The sequence below is a fragment of the Neopelma chrysocephalum genome, unplaced genomic scaffold (assembly GCF_003984885.1).
Source record: "Neopelma chrysocephalum unplaced genomic scaffold, ASM398488v2 Primary Assembly neopelma1_78, whole genome shotgun sequence".
Taxonomy (NCBI): domain Eukaryota; kingdom Metazoa; phylum Chordata; class Aves; order Passeriformes; family Pipridae; genus Neopelma; species Neopelma chrysocephalum.
Window position 1 is genome coordinate 1,262,945 of NW_020897739.1, and position 21,542 is coordinate 1,284,486.

Below are 21,542 nucleotides of genomic sequence, written 5' to 3' on the forward strand. Positions count from 1 at the left end.
AATAACAAGAGAATTTCTGTCCCAAGTTTAAGAAGTGTGAGCACACACCATATTTGAGGAAGAATATCCAGTTTGGTTTGATTTGAAGCGCTGCCTTGACCTGACTGTGGCTTTGTGCCTTCTCTGCTCAAACTACCTTACAGCCTCCAAAATGGATCTGCATGTGTATATTAAGCACAAATCCAAAGGATAAATCAATATCCCTTCAGTGATAAAGCTTTATGACATCCTAGCCCCTACCAGATCACAGCATCTCAGCAACACTGTTCCAAAGAATGTATCCCCAAGTTCCACAAATCCACGCTGAAATAAATGCCAATCTCCTGTGTTTGTGCATTCTGTGCAGACAGTGGTGTTTGATGTGCTGTAATACAGAAAGAAGGGTCACATTACAGTCCACATTCTCTGTTATTACAGGCACATAAAATATAATTTAACACAATAAACGCAGGCGTGAAGGAAGCAATGCCTACAATAGAAACACAAATCCTGGAGGGAGGGCTCTGTCATGTAACCTGCATTCCAGACTAATGGAAACCACCCTGAAAACAAGACAGACCCAATAAATCTGATCTTAAATGAAGGAGAAAAAGCTGGCTTAGGATTAATGCCTGTTAATGCTTTTGTTGCCCAAGCTGTCATACACATATTTGTTTCTTTTGAATAAATTTACTGGCTCAACAGCAGAAGTGAACATACCTCTTTGTTTATAATTCCTTGTTAAATGAAACTTAGACATATTTAGGGACAACCTGGATACAGCTAAACAAAGAGGTTCATACTACACATTAAAATTAATTACTTCAAGCCTTATTTCTAAGTGAAAGAGCAGCAGTTGACAGTATCATTAAATACTATCAATACTATCTATTACTAACTCGCAATTTTAGAAGAGGCAAAAAGGAGGACTGGGAGAACAATTTTCCCCTAAAAAGGGAGAGAATTTTTAATAAAGACAAAACCAACTATTTCAGATAATATATCACTGCAGGAAATACACTATTTGCTGTATCATAATGGATTTAATTCTAATAATGACTGGATAAGCAGCACTCTGTTTTACGTTAAAAAAAAGAGGTGTATTTATTGCAACTATACCCCATAAAACATGATTCTTTTACTAAGCAAAGCATTGGTCTCTTTAGCTTAGTCATACCAACTATGAAGTATCTATTTATGCAAAATCTTTGGATTTTTCTAAATTCTCCGAGCTGATTCCCATTCCCTCAGTGGGTCAAAGTCTTCTTTGAATTCATGGACTTTCCCCAGACATATGCTGCTGAAAATGAAGCAAGAAATCAGCTCCATCTAATTTCTCTCAAAAACCCATTTATCATTCATACTCTCATTTATTGTGCTCCTGGGGCACCCAAGAATTAAATAACTATAGATGGCAATTAATAATTGAAACACCCAGGTAGATTTAAAAGGAAATTAACTTCTATTTTTTCTCAGAGCTGTCTACCTCACTGCTGCAGTTTTTGTAGGGCTTTTTCCCATTGCTCTTTTTGCTTATAAAATCAAGAATGCTGACAAAATGTTGGAGTCAGTGTTATCCTTACTGGAAAGTATGACATGCCAATTTATTTAGAGGTGACCCAACCAGCAAAAATAAATATACTAATTTATTTTATATATATACAGGAATAAATCAAGTGTTTGCCAGAGTGGCCCAAGCAGATATGATGGAAACAAGGAAAAGCTGAACACCTGTTGCAATTGTTTGAGAGGAAGGATTCACATTTCACTAAAGTATCACATTTTATGTTCTTGGGATTAACCCTATTACTCTTCAGCTGAAATCCTGGTGCTGCTCCCATTTAGGGGACAGCACATTTAGTCACATTTTTATATGGCTCATAAAGCAGATGAAGTCTCTTCTATGTATGTATCTCTCCTGTGTTTGCCACAGCTCCCTGTACAGGGGACAGAAGGTGCTGTTTTGGGGTATAAATGCATTTTCCAAGTGGCCAACACGTGCAGGTTGCAGTGCTTGGAAGCCTTTGACAAGCCTTGCCCTCCTGCAGGGTGCCCAGCAGGAAAAGTCACAGTGCTGGAATAGCTTAGCTCCTTTGGTTTACATTGTTACACTGCATAAACCCTCTGCACAATTATTGCTTTAATCTTTGATATTTCAGGTGGCATCACCAATCTCCTCAGACAAAACAGAAATGGCTGCAGTTTTGCCCCCTTCACTTCTTGCTTGCACGAGCCAGGCTGTCACCGTGGTTTGGCAGCACTGTCATTCAGGGCATTGTGCACTTTGTTTTTCAGAATTTTCTCTGCTGAAGAGGGAAAATGTAAGGAATATTTACAAGATGGAGAAACTCTGCGAAGTTTAGTAATGTACTTATGTATGTTTTCTTTTTTTTTTTTTATAGTTTGCTTTACTTCTAGTTGGACATCTTTTTACTAAAAGAAGATGACCTCTTAATTATTCTCTTCTTGCCCTTCCACTTTAAATTCTGCATTGTCCCCCATTCTGGACAGAGAGTTGATGGGATCTACTCACATCCAACTGTGGTGACAACATGGGCACTTGTTTGTATATCAGTCTCCCACTGCACTATTTTTTTGTGCAGTTTCTCCAGGGACAGTGGAGATGAAGAGGATGCTGACAATCCTAACTCAATTCTAGCCAGAAAGCACATGAACTGGACTGCATTTATACTGGTGCTACAGATCACCTTCCACTTAGTGCAGGAAGCTGGGACACATCTGACTTCTCTGTGGTAACCTTCACCTCAAAGGAGCAATTCAGCTCTGCATTACTGTCAAAGTGTGTAAAAAATGCTCATCTGTCTGAAGTGACTCACTCAGAGTTATATAGAAACCAAACCAAAGGCAGGTGAGATATGGAACTGTCACAGCTCTGCTGGTGTCCCTGAGCCACCACAAAGAGAAATTTTTTCATGGATTTAACAGCAAAACAACAAGGGGAAAAAAAGGGAAGAGGGGAAGACACAAATTTAAGATCTAAAAACCCACCTAGAAAAGACATCAATAGATTTCATATAACACCAAATCAATTTATAAGCCAAGAGAAAAGCAGCAGAAACCTTTCACACACGTACAACAGACACTCCAACCAACTCAATCATCAATAGCTAAGGAACACTTGCTCTGAGCTGTGGTTGTGAGCCAAGAGCAGGTTTGTTTGTATCACTAACAAAACAGAAGTTATAAACTAATTGTGGCTGCTCCTGATGATAACTGAATTCAGTTCTGTCCATACCTCAGCAACATAATTTTATTTTCCATGTCTGCCTGAAGTTTCTCTACTTCAGTTCTCCTGAATCAGGCTGTGGGCACACAGTTGTCAAAACAGAAAAGATGACAGAGAGGGAGAATAAATTGATTAGGGCAGACCTGAAAGAGTCTGGGCACAGGGAGAACCAGCTGGGAGACGACTGGGATATTTCAGAAGGTGAACTCCATGAAATATTGCAAATTTAAATGAATGTTTATTTTCCACAGTGTTTTTTGTCTTCAGGCAATTACTAGCAACGCTTAGCAACACTTCCAAAGGAAGCAGACATTTAAGGAATGAAAATACCAGCCACTACTCCAGTGGGTAACTGAGACAGTGGCAAGAAATCTCAATCTTTGTGCGTCATCTTTTGCTGGGGTGGGAAGGAATTAATTCAATACTTTTCACAGCCATATAACAGAGGCATGTTTTTCTTAATAAACATATGAATGAATAAAGGAATAAAAAAAAAGCCTTTGAATTACAACTTAGGTAGGATTTTCAATTAAAAAGTAGCTATAAAAATAAAAACGAGATTTGCCCCACTACATTACAGTCTCTCAAACCATTCTGATCCATAAATGTTATAACCAAGATTAATCTACAGGGCTTTTTTCCACTAACTGATTCCATCATTGATCTGATACATGAAGCCATTTACATTCATAACCGCAATATTATACAGATTATTTATTTTACAACGAAAGCAGAAAAATATCAAAACCTTGGCAGATATTGATATTAAAAGGTTTCTAAAGCATCACATTTAAATAGCTGTAAAATAGTTTAACTATACCTATTTGGTAATACAAATCTAAAGCCTTCAGAGGGATTCTCAGGTTCTGTAAAGTAAGCCAGGACTATGAAATCTAATAATAAAATGTTCTTTTCCCCCCCTGCATGATTAGGATTTGTGAGGATACTTCTCTTAACTGGTAGGGAAAAAATAAAAGAAGAAAAGAAGGTATACCATCACTTTCTTCTGCTGAATTTTTATGTCATAGCACTGTACACCTTCATGGACCATATGCCTGGGCTCTATCAATATCTAGTTGCTGGGTGACAGTAAAAAAAAAAAAAAAGAAAAAGTACAAAGTGAAATCAGTAGAACCAGTAGAGAAAACTTGTAAGATAAAGGAAACAACTAAAGAATAAGATAAAAGAAAAAAAAAACTAAAAAGAGAATGAACTAATTAACATTCTAAGGATTAATTTAGGCACAGAACATCTGTTTTCACATGTCCCTCTGATGAGATCTAATGTGAAATCTTGTGTTGCTTTGCTTTGAAGCTGTATTTTATTATCTAAGAAGAGGTTCTGCACACAGATTTTCATAGGGATTATGGATATTTTAGCAACAGAGGGACTCCTGGGCCCCTTGGAACTACTTTTAGTTTCTTTATTTCCACTTGACCTGTGTGTCCATACAGGATTATCTATTTCTTGCTGAAAAATTGTCCGGTAGGCACACTTATACCTTATATTCTATTTTAAATACATTAAGTTCCATCCCTCATCTGCTTTCTCCACATAACAGAACATTTTAAATCTTCTTTCCTGATTATTGTGTTCCACAGCCAGTTAATGACCTAAAAATCATCCAAAATCACACCCATTTCTTAACTTCCTCTGCATTTGCTATTCCCCTAATTTAATAGCTCCTTTTGTAATGACATCTTTCAAATCTTGTTAATACAGGTACAAATAAGATCCCAGGGTTCTAAGATAAGAAACCATCTGTAACACTGTAAGAAATACTATTAATCTGGAAAGTTTCTGAGTCGCTTGCCCTCCTGATTATAGATATGAAATGCAAACTTTAAAAACCAGGAAAGTGTTCCTTTTTGGACAACCCTGTGGACACGGACGCTTGGTTTCTGTGGGTGTGAGCTGGTGACTCTGAGCTGGGCTGGTGACAAGGCTCACAGTTTTCTATCAAAGAATAACCACAGAGAAATTTAAATTTTTTTTTTACCACAGCGAATCTGACAAATTCACACTAACCACAGTAATGAAAAAAATCAGCCTCGGTGATCAGCAAAAATGATTAATGCACGTGTGTGCACACACACAGATGTCTTTCCTTTGTCAATTAGGAATCAGGCAAATCACTGACATTTGTTTACCTGCACCCACTGTACACATAACAGATTTCTCAGGCCTTCTGCACTGGCCCACCTAGACCTCCTTATTATTATTTTCATTAATGAACTAAAAGAATCCCACACAATTAATAAGTAGCTCTTTTTCCTGCCTGCCTTAGCACAGACCTGCAGGTCATTAACTCCTCTCCCACTAGAGCTGATAAGGCCATTAACACACACACACACACCAGTGCTAACACAGAAGCACGGCAGAAGGAGGTTTTCTGTCACTCTCTGTTATTTCACTGAGCATCACAACTCAAAAATAAAGCATTGAACTGATAGCAAAATCATTTCAATTCACCTACCCCCAGCTAAACATTCATCAGTCTCTAACTTGGTTATCGTACCAAAATAATTTCCCAGAAAAAAACCCTCTACATTTCTTGACTGCTGAACAAATTGAGCCAGGAAATAGCTTTCTGTGTTTTTAAACAATTAATTGATTCTGTGGCTCTGTGTTTGCTCATCAATACAACAGTAATTGGAATCATCATGACTAATGCACAGATCATTTTACAGGCCTTTCTTATTTGCATAAACATCTCCTGGTCTCACCTCTGATGTGCCAGCCCAGGATGTTTCCCCAAGTGCAGTATTAGGAGAATCATTAAGCTACATATGCAGACCTTGTTAGGCAGAGCAAAAAATCATGTGTATGCTTTAGTTTATTAAAAACATCATTTAACTTGGTATTAAAGCGTTATTTTGAGTGTGTCTGTCTGGTTACGTGGGCCCTCATAGTGGAACAAAAACCTCCTTTTTCACTTTGTGTGTATGATCTGCCATTTTTATACTGAAAAGACGAGATTTCCAAAATACTTTCCACCTTTTAGTTATCAGAAGATGGGCCTTGGTCCTCTCAGGGAACCGGCCCTTTTTGGAAGCATCAGTTTGGACCTCTGGCTTCTCACTGCTCACTGTTGCAAAACCTGAAAATAAAGGCCAGTGTACCCTGTCCTTGTCAGAAAGAGACATTATCCCACCTCCTGCATAAATCATGTGTTCCTCCTGCACCTTCTCATACTCTCATATTTATTAGTGAGCAAATAGCCTGCTCCTCAAAGACTTTTTTGCTTTCCCTTGCCCTCGACTTGTACCTGCAAAGCAATTGTGATTCCAGTTGTGTCACTGTTAAATATGCCATTAATTACTTCAGGAAGACATTATACCATACTCAGAACAGACTGTAAACATTTTATGTCATTAGGTAATGCACTGAGGCTGTTTTTAATGCCATAACAGCTCTATTTATATACTATGTTCTGCATAATTAGCTACTAATGAGGCTCTAACTTTCACTGCTGTAAGGCCTAGATATCTGTTCCTCTTTCAATGAATTCATTTTTGCTGTCTCATTAACACACTAAAACACCTGAAAATTGTATTTTAATTAAAAGCTAAACTACCTCTGTCTGGAGACACTAATGAACAGATACACTCCAAGGGAAGCACAAGAACTTTGTCAGTCAAGAGGACAACATCCTTGCCAAAAGAACAGCACATAAAGATAGCACAGCTCACTCTCTTATTTTCAAGGGCAGGGGCTTCTCTACTTTCTCCCCATTCTTTTTCCCTTCTCTTAATTTTCTCCTTTTTTTTTCCTGCCTTGTGACCAACTAATTTTTAAAAACTGACAGATTTGGTTTTGTATCTTCAGCAATGCTGCCTGCCCTCAAACTGACAAATTGCAAGCAAGACCCTAAAAACTGGTAAAACCGTCCTGAACTCATAAGGAGTGTGTGTATTCTGAGTCTTCCTGATGCTTTCTGCTCCCCTCAGTCTTCTGAATCACATCTCCTGCCTTTTCTCTGTAGCTGCAAGGGCTGCAAACATAGCAGCAGAAATTCATCTAATTACATGACTTCACAGCCACTGCAATAAAATCAGTAGTGCTGACCACGGGGTTTCGTTTCCTGACTTGTGTGAGCACTTTAAGCAATTAATCTAGTAACATTCTAAAATAGATCAAGTCATCAGGTAGAAACAGTGTTTCTTGTTCTGGAGAAGGAACAGCATCCCACTGATCTTACCAACACACACATGAAGGCAATTGATTGTACCTTGTTCCAGTGGTAGAAGCAGAGACTCAGTTTTGAAAAGAGACCTCACAAGACAACATACAAATAAAATGGTATCGACCCACCAATGACAGGGATGCAGGAATCCAGTGACAAATGTTGCCACAACACACATCTCCCCTCTCCTTCTGCCCCACTTGAAGTTATTTCTAATTGGTCCTTGATGCATTTTCAAAATCACTAACAAATTGGTCCCATCTCTTCAGAGCCCCAAAAAAGAACAGTCTACGCTTCAGCATTCTAAACCACAGTGCTCCTTGAAGCTTCATTATGATATTAATTTCATTTACGAAGAGTAAATGCTGGTGAACCCAATTTTTTTTTTAAATTGCTTTTCAGGGAAAAAAGACCCCCCATTTTAAAAAGTGAAGCATTGCTTTTGGTTTACAAACACCTCAACTTATAAATTGATTTGATTTTACAATTTGCAAGCAAAGCTCAGTTTTTGTATCAACAAGAAATTGAGAGGCAGAGTTCCAAACAGTGGAAGTTAAACACCAACACATTTTTGAAGAACCTACTTGGAAGCCATCTCAACATTTAGGCTTCTGAAAAACCTTAAAATATTAAAACAGCTTCCTCATAATGGTCTGTTACAATGTAAGTAACTCAGACTTACATTATTTTATACTTTAAAATATAAATATTTTAACTAACAGTTCCAATAGTTTTTTAAATGTATGTTAACTACCTAAATATTTTTTTCAGCACCTGATCTATGTATACAGAATGACTATTGTTAGTGATTCTGTCCCTAGAAATAAATAATGAAGTTTCCTCTCATACTGATTGCCTCAACTAATGTTCCAAACTGTGAAAACACTTCTCCATCTGCAAGTAAATAACCCAGGAGCAGGAGAGTATAAACAACAATTGGCATAGAAGAGAAAGACCACAGATGTGAGGAAGCAGTGATTTTGAAACAATACACACAGTTCTAGAAATATTCAGGAAGAAGATCAGTATTCTTACACCTAAGTACCCATAAGATGCTACAATTAGGTGACAAAGAAAGGATTGTATTATTCTTACTGGAAATTCCTGGTAAAGCCATATCAGAGAAATGCAGCAGAGGGAAGATCATAATGTAAAGATTTCTGGATTAACCGCCTGCTTCCCTTGCAAACACGGGATTCTGAGCTTCCCATTTTGCCTCACTTCTCAGGATAATCTGAAGCTCATTCAGTAGGTGACACCAGACCCCTACACACTGCCAGGAGTCTTGAATTTGGGCACTTCAATCCCATGTCCTTAATATGAAGAGTTCCTTAATCTCTCATGAAGCGTTTTCCTAATATTAAACTAAGTGTTGGTATTGGGAATGCTTAGCAGCCTGTTCTCCCTAAAGATGAAAATCCAGAGTAAGCCAACTTAATTAAGAGTTAATTCCCTTTAAATCACAGCCTGAATTGTTCTCTCTGATCAATTATTTGTGGTATGAAATGATTTACAGGACACAGGGGCAAATTAATATAGGTGACGAGTGATTTCAACTCTCCTCAGAGATATTCCATCCTGTTTGTAAAAAATTCACATACTAATAAAAAGTTTTGGCTTCCTTACAAGGCCTTGTGTTCTGACTTTGATATTTCTTCACATTGACCCCCCAATGCCATTTTCATTCTATTACAACCCTCTCTCTTTTCCTGCTTGAAGGGATAATCATCAAAACTGTGTTTGAAAAGAATGCACCACCTCCTCAGGAATCTCCGAAAGTCTTCTGACTTCAGCTCCTGGAAAAGTGCTGCCTCCTTTCAAACACTTCACACCAGGACTGTCTATCAATAAAGTTCCAATGAATTAACATTGTTATTGCCCTTCAGTGGAATAACTCAACCCAAATGTTGATTTATTTTTTTTAATGATGAATGAAAGGTTGTGTTATTTAAGCAGCTGAATACACAAAGGAAGCTACACAATTGATCTAGAACATTCAAATTTCTGGATATTACTTTTCTAATCTTGATATGAGGTTCTGGATCCAGCATTAAGAGGTAGTAATAGCTGCTAATAATTTACTTTTTATTTAAATCTCGTGCAAACAAAAGGAAAGGTTGGGGAGTACTAAGAGATAAGTCTTTCTGAAAAAAAACCAAAACAAATACTAAAACCAAAACTTTTTCTCATGATAAACTATGAAGGTTGAGCAAATAGGTTTAGAGCAGCAAGCTGCTGTTTGGAAAAAAAACTTTAAAAAGTATTTTAATGTATTCTGGATATCAATATAGTAGGATATGAGACAGATAGTAGTCTTCAAGCCAGAATTATGAAGAAGAAAGAGTCATTTAAGAGGATCTATGGCTTTACTCTTCGAATATTCTCTTGAATTATGTACCATATTGCACAAATCTGATCTATTACAAAGGCACCAAAATTGCTTTAGGAAGCATTTCCATCTCTCTTGTTGATGAGGATTATCTGTTTATAAATTACAGGATGAGTAGCTGACATATTTTAACAAGTGCTTCTTGTAAATCCCAAGGAATCCTTTTCAATATACTACCAGATGATGATTTTTAAATGCTCGAGAGAGTTTTCATTTCAAATGTGTGTCTTTTAATGAGCCACAGAAACACTGACACAAGCAGGATATTGCACATGATGAAGAGCAGTTCAAAGAGCCACAGCTGCAAGAAAGCATGGTTAGAAAAACTAGGAAACATTAGAAATATGTAATAAAAGCTAAGGCTCTGCACTCGTATTTAGGTCATCAATAAGTTTATCAAAATGTTGCCATGTGGTTTAGGAATACAAATTATTTTGAAATTAATTGGTGCAATGCAACTGTTGAACCACTGTTTTCCAGTCTGCGGTCTGGAGATTCTTTGATGTCCATGGATTGATTTTGGAGTCCTGTGAAAGGCTTTGCTTATAAAAGCAAGACTGAACGAATTACTAAATTTGCCAACTGCTCAGTTATCTCAGGTATTGATGACCTGCATGTTTCCAGATCTAACAGCATGACAGCACTTACACCACAAAGCTGAATTTTCGGCCAACCATGTGGACAGACATCTACTCTTAAGTTTCCGCTGTTGTCCTGAGTTGAGGTCAAAAAAGCGCATGAAGTCCCATACTGTTCAGAAAAGATGTTATCACCTGAAAGCAAGCAGAAAATACTAATATTAAAAATTTATGTTCTTAATCATGTTTTGTCCTCGTCACTGAATTAATTTGCTTCACTCCAGTATATGCTTGCTACATTTTCCTCCCCTCTGCAAAACCAAACCCAGAGTGTTAACTGTTTAAGACTATTTTATAAGAATAACACTTAAATCAAAGTGGAAGGTGAGATCCCTTATCTATTTAGGTAAAATACAACCTTTCCACTGCCCAGGGCCCCACCACACCTCTGTGCAGTCTATATAGCATTTTAATTCCTATTCTGTGTCAGGGAAGAAACTGGTCATCCACAGAGAACACCAAAGAATTTCTCTCTGTCTGCTGCACAGCACTGAACACTGAAACAGCAAATTGCAGGAAAAGAACCATTATCAGCAAATATTTTAACAAAGAATGATGGAGCTGGTATTTTTCACATGAGTAATTATTATACTTGTCCCACTGTCATCTGATTATGCCTGAAAAATGCCATTAGTCAATGGGACTTCTGGTGTGAATAAGGATAACTCTCATGAAGTTGAAGAATTAATTCCCTGACAGTTAATTTTAATATACAATAGGAGCATTTCAAATGGTCTATTTACACAATTTTAATCTGGATAAAATAGAAAATGTCACCTCAATGCTAATACAACATTCCTGTAAATTATACACATTTTTAAAGCTAATGAAGTTGTCATTCTCTTATTAAAATTAGGCATAGCAGTTATTTTTTAGCTATCATCGTGACTTTTAAAATATTTTGCAATTAAATTACTTTAATTCATTTGTATTACTTGTAGGCTGTATGAAAACTATTTTTTTTAATCTTGCCTATTAAGATGAATGATGGTATTATGCTTTATTACACATGTTCAATCACATTCAAAAATTTGACTACCTTCGTTTCCCACATCAATATGGATTCTTTCAATCCCGGCCTCAGTGAGTTCAGAAACTAAATTTCAGTGGATTTCACTGAAGCAGGTCTAAATAATGAATTCATGCTGCTAATAATAAGGGTCAGGAATTGTATTTAACACTACATTTTTGAATAGTTTACTAGTATGTATGAAACAAAATGATCACAAATACACCACTTTTAATCTAAATTTAACTAGGTAAATGTAGGTCAGGCCTTAACTAGTATGAAGAGACATCTCTTCATTTGAAGACTTGATCTTTTCCCTTTATCTCATTACATATTGTCTGCATTTATAATCAGGAGTTCACAAACACAATAACACTATGTGCTGCTGCTGGGCACCATCACAAAAGCAGTAAAAAAGTAATCACCTGGTAAAACTTGGTAATTAAAATCACACATATTCACACAATCGCCCTCTTCCCTGGCATTCATTCCTGTTCCCTGGGTCCCCACACAGGCATCCCCAGAATGTACCTATCCAAGAACCAGGTGAGGCTTTTCCCTGGCAGAGAGGAGGTGGCTGAACATGCTACAGACAATGTTCTGCTCTGCTATATCAAGACATCAGATCATATTCCCTTTTTATTTACAACAGGGTAAATCAGCAGTAACTGTACAGTCGAGTCCTACCAGTGTTGTTAGTTACAACAAAATCTCTCCCACTGGGATTTTACACACAAGTTCCTTTTGCTGGAGACAAATTTGGGTAAATATTGCATTCCTCTCACAGGCAAGTGATGGATTAGACAGCCCCAAAGGATGTTCTGGCTCTGTCATGGTGGTGTTGTGCTGTTTGCTTTCAGATTTAGGCAGCTTCTTAGCAAAGACCTATGAGTGTCATTTGCTGCTACCAACACAGACAGCTGGAAATGTCCCCTGAATAATGGGGAGCCTTCAGTCACCGGAAAGACTGAAGCAGCAATTCAAGATTAATGTGCAACTAAGTGAGAAAAAGGCCTGCAATTAATCAGATGCTTCAGTAATTCCTAAACGTTTCTTCTTTGATTCTGCTTTCCTCAGGAATATGTAAATGAGACTTTAAAAATACACTTAATATTTTTTTTTCTTTGTAATGAAGATAAAAATTGTGCTGCTAAAATGGGAGGCAGAGTTGTAAGGAATTTAAAATGCAGCTTCAAGGTGTGGTGATATTTGCTGTCTGCTATGCCACCATCTATTTATTAACAGGGCAGCTGCCACTAACCAAACTGAAGAAAGCTGAGTAAAAATGCTTGTTGATTTCATCACTCATTTAATATTTTAATAAGAATTCAGTTAAATCACTGTTCAGTAACTGTGTCTATAACAGGGCTATATAGAGGCTTACAGGAATAATACCAGATTAGAAAAATTGTAGAAGTGCTTTGCAGGCTTCATTAAGCATTAAAAAGGTACAAGCCAGTGTGCTGCAAAGACAACTTATTATGTCTCAAGAAGAAGCTGAAGAACTGGAAATTGCCTAGAAAAAGGTAGAAAAACTTAACTGAAAATATTACCTTGCAAAATGAGGAAGTGGAACACGCTAAAGTGACAGAAGTTATTCATTCACACAGATGTCATGGGGAAAATGGAGTTGGTTTTCCAACAACAGCAAAGGACGTAACTGAGAAATTCCCTGAGACAAAACCCCTTTGAGGATTTCAAATACAACCTGCCATGACATCTTTCAACCTCCATGGTTTTCTGTGAAGCCCCTGGAACAGCAACAAAGCCCCAAAATTTAAAATACTCTTAACAAGAGACGCTTGCCTGAAACTCCCCATGAAAAACCCCAGCCCTCTGTGTGGTGTGAAATATTTTGATTCTCTAAGAGGACATGTAAAATGTAAAAAGTTTCTGTAGATAAACAAGTGAAAGAACTTCATGGTTTAGGGAAAAAAGTGGCACCCATTTCTGCTACAATATATAGTCTTAGAGTGAGAAAGACAATTATTTTTTACAGAGTTTTTCTCTGTAGCTTCAGAAGTGGAACGAAAGGAATTTTCCACTGGGGTATGTGGATGCTCTTTCTTCTTGTCATATCATTATCTCAAGCTTATTTCCTCTTTCAGGTGCTTCTTTTCCATTAGAGACTCTTGGAAAATGGAATTAAGATGAGAAAATACATATTATGAAATCAATTGTAGTCTTAATGGGCTTTCTCAATGGCAGGCCAGAGAACAGCATTGTTTTATTTAGCTTGTTTGTTATTCTACTAACTTATTTGAACCCATAAAATATTACAACGCATAAAACATAAAAAATTACACATTAAAAAAACCCACGGAAAAATTACAGATGGATTGATCCCCCAATAATACTGCAAAGTTCTCGATTTCCCCATTTACCTGTGTTAAGCTCACACACCACAGAGAAAGGGATTCCTGCTGACATATTTGCCACACACAGTCCTGTACGTTCAAAATAGAAACCAGCAGCTTTTCCCACACACAGGTACCTGTGTAGGACACAACATAGTGCAACGTCAAGGAAACCCCACATATTTGTGGCAAGAACCTTTCCTCAGTAAGATCAAAACTGTAACACTCAAAATTTCCCTGTATCTGAATGATTTCAATGCTTTTTTTTTTCCATTTAAAGGAAAAGAAGTTTCCCAGTTGTCACAACACAACACTTTCTAAATGACAGGTTCCAAGTTTTGGCCTGAGATTACTTTTTTGCTTAGAGAGTTAAATCAATAATAGTATTTTTAGACTAGTATTTTTCAGAAAGGTCAGCATCAAAATGAGATTTCACAGTTGACGTAACTCCTAAAACTTTCTCAGTTATTGGCTTGCAGACACCTCCAAGATTTTGGCACCTTGAGCCAGGAATTAAGAAAACCTCCACTCTGGGTATGTATAGGCTCTTACATAACTGTGGGCAACGAAGCAAACAGAAGCACTTGATTATTCACAGATATTCAGCTGTGACAGAAATGTTGGAGCTGATAGGAGTGGAGAATGAACGTGGATGTCTGGAGTGTGGAAGCATCAACAGGCAGGGCAAAAGAAGGATGTGATTTATGGCATATGTTGGTGACTCCTACAGTAGCAGGTTATCAAAATTCCTGCATATCTATATGCAGCTTCTCTCTGGAGCCACTCCAGGAAGAATTCCTAAGAAAGAAAAGCAACACTGTGCCAACAGGCACTCAGTATCAAATCCTCCCACAATTCCTTAATGGCACAACCCAGGGCATGCAGCATGGAACAGACATTTTTTGACTCTGTTTTCCTTTTTTGTTCTGTTGTCACATGATCTGAAGATGCATTAACAGTCTATTATTTGCTTAGATTTTCAGAGATGGAGTTACAGAGAGGATTATTCCCAAAGAATTTGTAGATAGACGTGAATGGGTTGAGATGGTGAGAAAGATGGTGAGAAAGGAAGTGACACATTTTGCTTGTTCCCTTAACAAAACCTGCAGATCTCCTAGTGAGTATAACCCCTGTTTTTCCACAGACTTCTGGTGTGATTTTTGCTGCTAGTCCATTTAGGATGAAATCCAGAGTAAGTGTTACATACATAAACTGATTTGTAGCTGAGATTTAAATACCCAGGACCAAAATTTCAGTACCCAGTTAGCTCAGTTCCTATGAGTGCCCCAAGCAAACAGTGATCTGGGGGAACTTTCACACATCCAAGGGGATCTTACACGTGCTCCACCTTTTCTGAGCCCAGTGCAATCCCCTGGTGTACACATCTCATTGATTTTTCTCTGACAGGACACAAATGATTTTAATGGACTCAAATAAATTCCTGCCCCACTATATTAGACTGTCCTACACAATTACTCTGAATAACCTTTCTTTTACATGCACCAGGTAATTTATGAAAAGTCCTCCTGTATATCCTTCAAGGTATTCAGGGGCTGCTCAGAGGGGCTTCACTTCTTAAATTATGGGAATATAAATCGTTTTTTTCTGTCTTCTCAGAAGATCCTTCTCACTACATTAAACCAGACATAAATCTACAATGCTGACTCATCTCTAGGGCTTGTATTAATTCAAATTTTATATATATGCATGAGTAGTCATAGATTTTAATGAAATCTTCAGCAGTAAATGCCATCCATACCACAACCTTACTAAAAACAACAACAACAAAAGAAGTAATTACAACTGGGTTTATATCTATGATTGGGTGAAAAACATTAGTTTGCCAGGTTAATACCCATTTCCTCAGGAGCATTTAATGAGTTTTGTAACTCCTGTTCTGTGATTTGCAGGGTCATTGTTGCACAGAGCACTGTAGAATGTTCACAAATGAGTTAACCTATGCTAGGCCCTGGAAATACTGACCAACCTAATTACACACACGGTGCTTTGCCTCTTTAATGACTTACATCAAACCTCACCTTCTAAGACATCACTGCCTTTGGGAAGACTCCAAAATGATGCTAAATCAGCTAATGACACCCTAAGCCTCAAAATAAAGAAGAAATTGAGAGAATATCGGTGAAGGTAGGTTTTCATTAAAACCTTTTCATAATAAATTCTTTGTCAAATTCAAGCTTTACACAATTTGTAGATTTGGTCTTCTATAAATTGAACCTTTAACACTTGTTTTTAAAATATGCCTGTACTATTTTTTTTCCCACGCTTTGACATCTTCAAAGAAATCATAAAAAGCCCATCATTCAGCAAAATAATTGGTAACAAATCTGACCTGTTTGAAAACCTAGGGATGGGTTGCCATGGCCAGCTCTACAAGTTTGCAAAAAAGAGGCAGAAGCAAAAGAGTCATAAAAGAAGGAGCTTTTCCTATTACGGAAAAACCACAACAGGAGGGGCAGCACCCTGCAACCTGCAACCTAGTGAAGAAATACCTGTGGTTGATCACCCCTGTTTCAAAGGTCTGTTTTGATCCACATCTGATGTACAGATTTTAAGGAAGGATGTATTTAGCTGCTGCCTTTACAACAGGAGGGATTAAAGCACCAGCTCCACACAAAGAGATTCTCAGAGTTTTGGAAGAGTTTGGGGCCTGACCAGCTGGAAGGGTTACCTTTGCCTGTGGCCAGATTTCCATGTAGGAAATTATCAGAGAACATAATTCACTTAAGAAGAGCTGTTGTTTGGAGAGTCTCCCTTGGAGGTGTGCTCAGCAAAGCAGAAGCTGTGGGTATAAATAAGCTGCTGGGTCTCTGTGGGCGCTCAGCCTCCAGCCTTTACAACCCATCCATCCCTTCCAGAAGTGAGAACAATTGTGGGAAGCCTGTGTGACAAAAGCCTGCAAGGGGACTCCTGTCTTCTTTCATTTCTCTGTGCCTTCTTCCAGCTCTGCTAGGTTTTCCCTATCTAATCTAGTAGGGGGGAAAAGAGGGTAATATGTGCCCTGGGTATTTTTTCCAGTTTCTTTGTTATGTTATTCAATAATACAATATTTCTGAATGGAGAAAATCATGAGCAGATGATGCAAGCTTCATATCATCCTATTTCAATGGTAAATAGCCCCAAAGACACCAAGCTGGCAGCCAGTTCTGTGTTCTGCTCTCATGCAGAGCCACCTTGTTTGAGCTATCAGAGCCTGAGCAGGTCAGTGAAGAATTCATTTGGAAAGGGACTCAAGGTATGCATAAGGCAGAAGAAGACATTTTGGAGGGATTTTATGTCTTGTTTTATTTAACTGTCCATGGGCATCCAAAATCTGTCACAGCACCATGATTTTCAGAGAAGTCTCTTCAGCATTTATTTGATCCAATTCTTTTTAGTTTCTTTCCCTTGAAGCTCAACTTGAAAGAAATGGCTTCCCCCCCCCCAATTTAGTTCTCAGCCACTGAGAGTGGGACCTGATCCCAAAACCTGCCTCCTGATATCTGAGAAAAGGCCAATCTTATACCCAATCTACCTGGTCAGGCTTCCTGATGTGAAGAGGATCTTGTTGGAGCAGACAGGAAAGAGCATCTGAACCTTTTTCCACATTACTGAACTTTAGGCTGGGAAGGATGAACTGACCCAAGTGTAACTCAAGGCCAGCCTTACTTGTTTCCCACTTAGACATTATATAGGTTAAAAGCCTCCATATTTTTGTCATGCAATAATTAAATAAATATATTGTAGAATATTTTTGAGTTATGAAATGTCCTTGGCAAAGCAAAATTTGCATCACTGAATATTAACTGATTATCCATAAAACTTCATTTGTTTGCTGTCCAATTCTGCACAGCATGAGCAATTTTTAACAACCTATTGAAACCACTTCTCTACTTCTTTGCCTTTCATTTTCTCCAGAAATTAAATACAGCAGCATATCTTTAATGTTTATTATGGAAGAAATGTAACTTATTCAGACATAAAAATATTTTAAGCCCTGTTGTTATATGTGTAATGGTATAATAGATAATCCAAATGTGATGCCAGAAAACGTAGAAATACATCTTTTATTGTGAGGGACCCCTGGTGGCCTAGTGGTTAGCGTGCAGGACTGTCACTGCTGCGACCACGGGTTCGATTCCCAGTCCCTCCCGGGCAGATGGAACCCGTTAGCCCTGTGTGGCCATCCATCTATGAGAAGGTCACTCTAAACAAACCTACGTCCTGAGGACCTCACTGCCATTGTCCAAGCTTGCTTGGCCCCGGCAGATGAACCTTAGGATTAAAGGGTGGGCTCAGTTCAGCGCAGGCTGTGTCTCACCTAAAAAATCCATTGCGCAGGCTGGAAAGGTAAAAGACCTTTCCCCAAATCTTCGTTCGCGAAGATGGGCCATTAATTGTGAGAAACTTGTACCCTTCAGATGTAGCTTTGATTTAATATCTGGTTTGGCACTGTGGGTTACTGAGCTGGATTTTCATACTGCTACCAATAGCTGAATGCTTGAACTCCTGACACTTTCTCTGTGCAACAGTACACACAGGGACACACTGGATTGGGTTTCTTACTTTAGGGAGATGCAGAGAGGTTCAGTGAGTGTAGGAACACCGTACAGCAGCAGTGTGGTTCCAAAAGGGACCCTCATGTACCTGGACAGAACTATCAAAAACAGGCTTTCAGAACCTGTGAAACTTTTATTCCACTGTCTCTGTAGTAGCAAAGAGCTTTCTAGAGGTCCAGGATCAAACAGTGCTGAGTATTTCAACAGATCTCACTACGGTATTTTTCAATTACCTTTTTCTCGTGGATCCTGCTGGAATTCTTGCATCCTTCTGTCTTGTAGTACCTCCTGCTCAGGTTCCCCATCTGTAAAATGAAGGGCACTGTCAGCTGATGGTGCTCTGACTGCCTTTAAAAGCTCTGTGCATGAGTTACACATGCATCCCAGGTAAGAGTGGGTCAGATCCAAACCTTGCTTCCCTGTGATGAACCCAGACAACACTCACCAGTTTGCTGAATGGGAGCAAAACTCTGTTTAGCTGAGGAGATTAAATCAGAATATTTATTTGATTACTATAGCAAACAGTACTTTATACTGCGAATAAAATAAGAGTGTGGAAAACCAATTTAAATTTCTTCTTATTTTCTTTTCATCCTTTCAGTTGCTTAACATAACTGTAGAAATTGATACAGTTCATACTTCTTTGAATGATCTTTAAGATCTTTTAGAGCAAGGTGACCATTTATAATGTAAATGTGGGGGGAAATAAAGCTTTCAGAAATTAGGATCTCTTCACATATCCTAACATGTTTGTACAGTTGCTAAAATCAGGCCTTTATAGACTAAGGATATTGTGAACATAAGGTAAATTTTGAGAAGATACAAAAATTCAAACATGTGTATCAGAAAGAATGAATCATGTATTTCTTTCAGAATGGAATTCCTCAGCCTGTTGTGTTCAAATGCAATCTGCCAATATACATATAGGACAGGGAGATAATGGATGAAACCTGCAGCAATCATTGAAAAACCTCACCGAAATCAGAATAGTTTAATATTGGAGGAGCACAAACCTAATTTGATATTACTTTCTTAATAACCTTGACTAAATACTACCGATTAATTTAGACATCCTCAAATATTTGTTTGTGATATGAACAGCAGAGCACACACTTTGGAGAGGCCGAATCAGTGAAAGATATTTTTGATTAAACCCCTGATTTTTAGTGTAACATTTCCCATGGCTGCAAAGCAGGTGTTTTGAAGAAGGTAATGCAAGTAAGGCTGAGAAGATACATTTTGGCAATGGGAACTTTGTAAATAGTGCTGGTAGGTACCACTGTGCACACATTTCTGAGTTAGGCACAATCAGTGCATTGCCAAATACTGTATCACATGATGTGAAGGAGCCCCGTGGCCCATCTTGTCTCTGTGATGGATGAATGTACATACAGAAACAGAACTGAGAGCCAACAACCCCAGAGCAGCATTCCTTCACCATTAAAGCACAATTCTACTCTGCATTCAGTGCCTTTTTTATTTAACTGAGCTCCTACCGGTGTAAATTCGAAGACATGGTTGATTCCCCTAGTAACTGAAATAAATGGTTATTCATTTTTAGTCCTGCTAGTGCTGCAAAGTTAATAGAGTCCTAGAAAAGTGAGCTGGGTTCAATTTTGGCTTACCAGCATTGGCATCAACTCAGCCCTCACTGCAAAATCTTCATGACTGATGAGGTATAAACCAGAAAAAGCAAAGCTTTGGCTTTCAGACTGCAGACAAAGCTTTCAAGGGTTTGCTGACATCTTTTCCTCTCTTTCGTTTCTGACAATTAAAAATATTTAAAACAAAGTCACTGTAAGCAATATACATGCAAGCACATAACACTTTTATTACATAGGCAGAATCACAGTTTGAGATGAAGCACTGAAACACAAAAATAGCGAACAATAGAGTCACTTCTCAGAGTCTATGTGTTCTAGGGATGTATTTTAGGGAGTGTTCCTCACCCCCTGATTATTGATGGCATTTCTGACATGGCACAAACTACCAGAGCCTGGTTCCATAAATCTGCTCTCTCTCTCTGCTGTGTCTGACAGCATTTTTGGGATTTAACTGACCTAAAAATGGCTCCATTCCCTACCTCCTGCATGTTACTGGAAATGCAAAAAAAGGCTCCACTAAAAAGAGCACTTGTGGAGAAATCAGGATTAAAGAGCAGCTAGCACTTACACCATGTAAAACTGAGTGATGCCAAGCTGACTGCAATGACAGAGCTCAACATCAGCCTAATAGATCCTTTCTGCTGTTTGAAGTGAAACATTTAAACATTTGAAAACATTTTAATATCAAGTTGTTTAAAATGCATGTTCCATGGTACTTTAATTCAAGCTACAGTAGTGGCTTGATAAATTCCCTCCTTCTGATTGGCACATGGCAAAAGATCTCCCAAACCTCCTTGTGGTCAGTCCTGTAAATTTAACAGGATTTTACTCCATGTATCCTGCAACATTTTTGTGTTGGAAAACCTGAACTTATAAAATCAGTATCCCTAACATTTTTGTTATACCCTGCATTCAGACCATGACATGTGGCATGTTTGGAGGCCTAAAATTTGCAGCTTTAAAATTTCTCTGAATGGAATAATTAGATCCCATCTTGTATGCCTGCTACAGTGTTTTGCACATAAATTACTTCTAAACCACTGTGAAATTCAAGAAAGAATTTGACAGGGAAAAATAGGTATTAACTCCTATGAGTAATTTAGGCATGCCAAAACTAGATATTGTTGCCTTACTTTTTTCTTCTTATGTTTTGTGACACTAGAATGGATTACATCTGCACTATTTTCTACTTCAGTTATGATTTTTGTCATTCAAATGAAGACAGAGCCAGAAAGAATGAAAATAAATTATTATTGTTCAATGTAATCTATTTGCATTATAGTCTTAAAAAGGTAATTAGTAGAAAGAATTTATTTTAAGAGTTCAATTCTAATAAAGGGAATTGAAACCTTAATGGAAAAATCATATAAAATTAACTAGTGTATACGTATTTCCAGTACAATTACTTAATTCTCCATGTTGCAACATCTGAGAACAACTAAAACATTATGACCTTGATGTTCTAAATACAATGACTAGGATTTCTACCTTTCTTCTCAATTCTTACAGTGAAGTGTCACTGCAATTCTTTTACCTTGTGCCATTTTTCCAGTCTAGTTGTAATTCTTGTCTCAGAA

General features: G+C 37.9%; 2 long non-coding RNA genes across 3 annotated transcripts in view; both read right to left on the reverse strand.

The window, feature by feature from the left end:
* Positions 1 to 376, reverse strand: part of LOC113970662 — a 74,288-nt gene extending 73,912 nt beyond the window's left edge. For both annotated transcript variants that reach the window (XR_003535253.1, XR_003535252.1), the window contains exon 1: positions 49 to 376. This is a non-coding gene — a long non-coding RNA (uncharacterized LOC113970662). The remainder of the gene's footprint in view (positions 1 to 48) is intronic.
* Positions 377 to 10,488: 10,112 nt separating this feature from the next.
* On the reverse strand, positions 10,489 to 20,147 carry LOC113970664. Its single transcript, XR_003535255.1, has 3 exons — positions 19,987 to 20,147; positions 18,595 to 18,666; positions 10,489 to 10,574 (listed from the first exon to the last, which is right to left on the reverse strand). It is a non-coding gene; the product is annotated as an uncharacterized LOC113970664 (long non-coding RNA).
* Between the last annotated feature and the right edge of the window lie 1,395 nt (positions 20,148 to 21,542).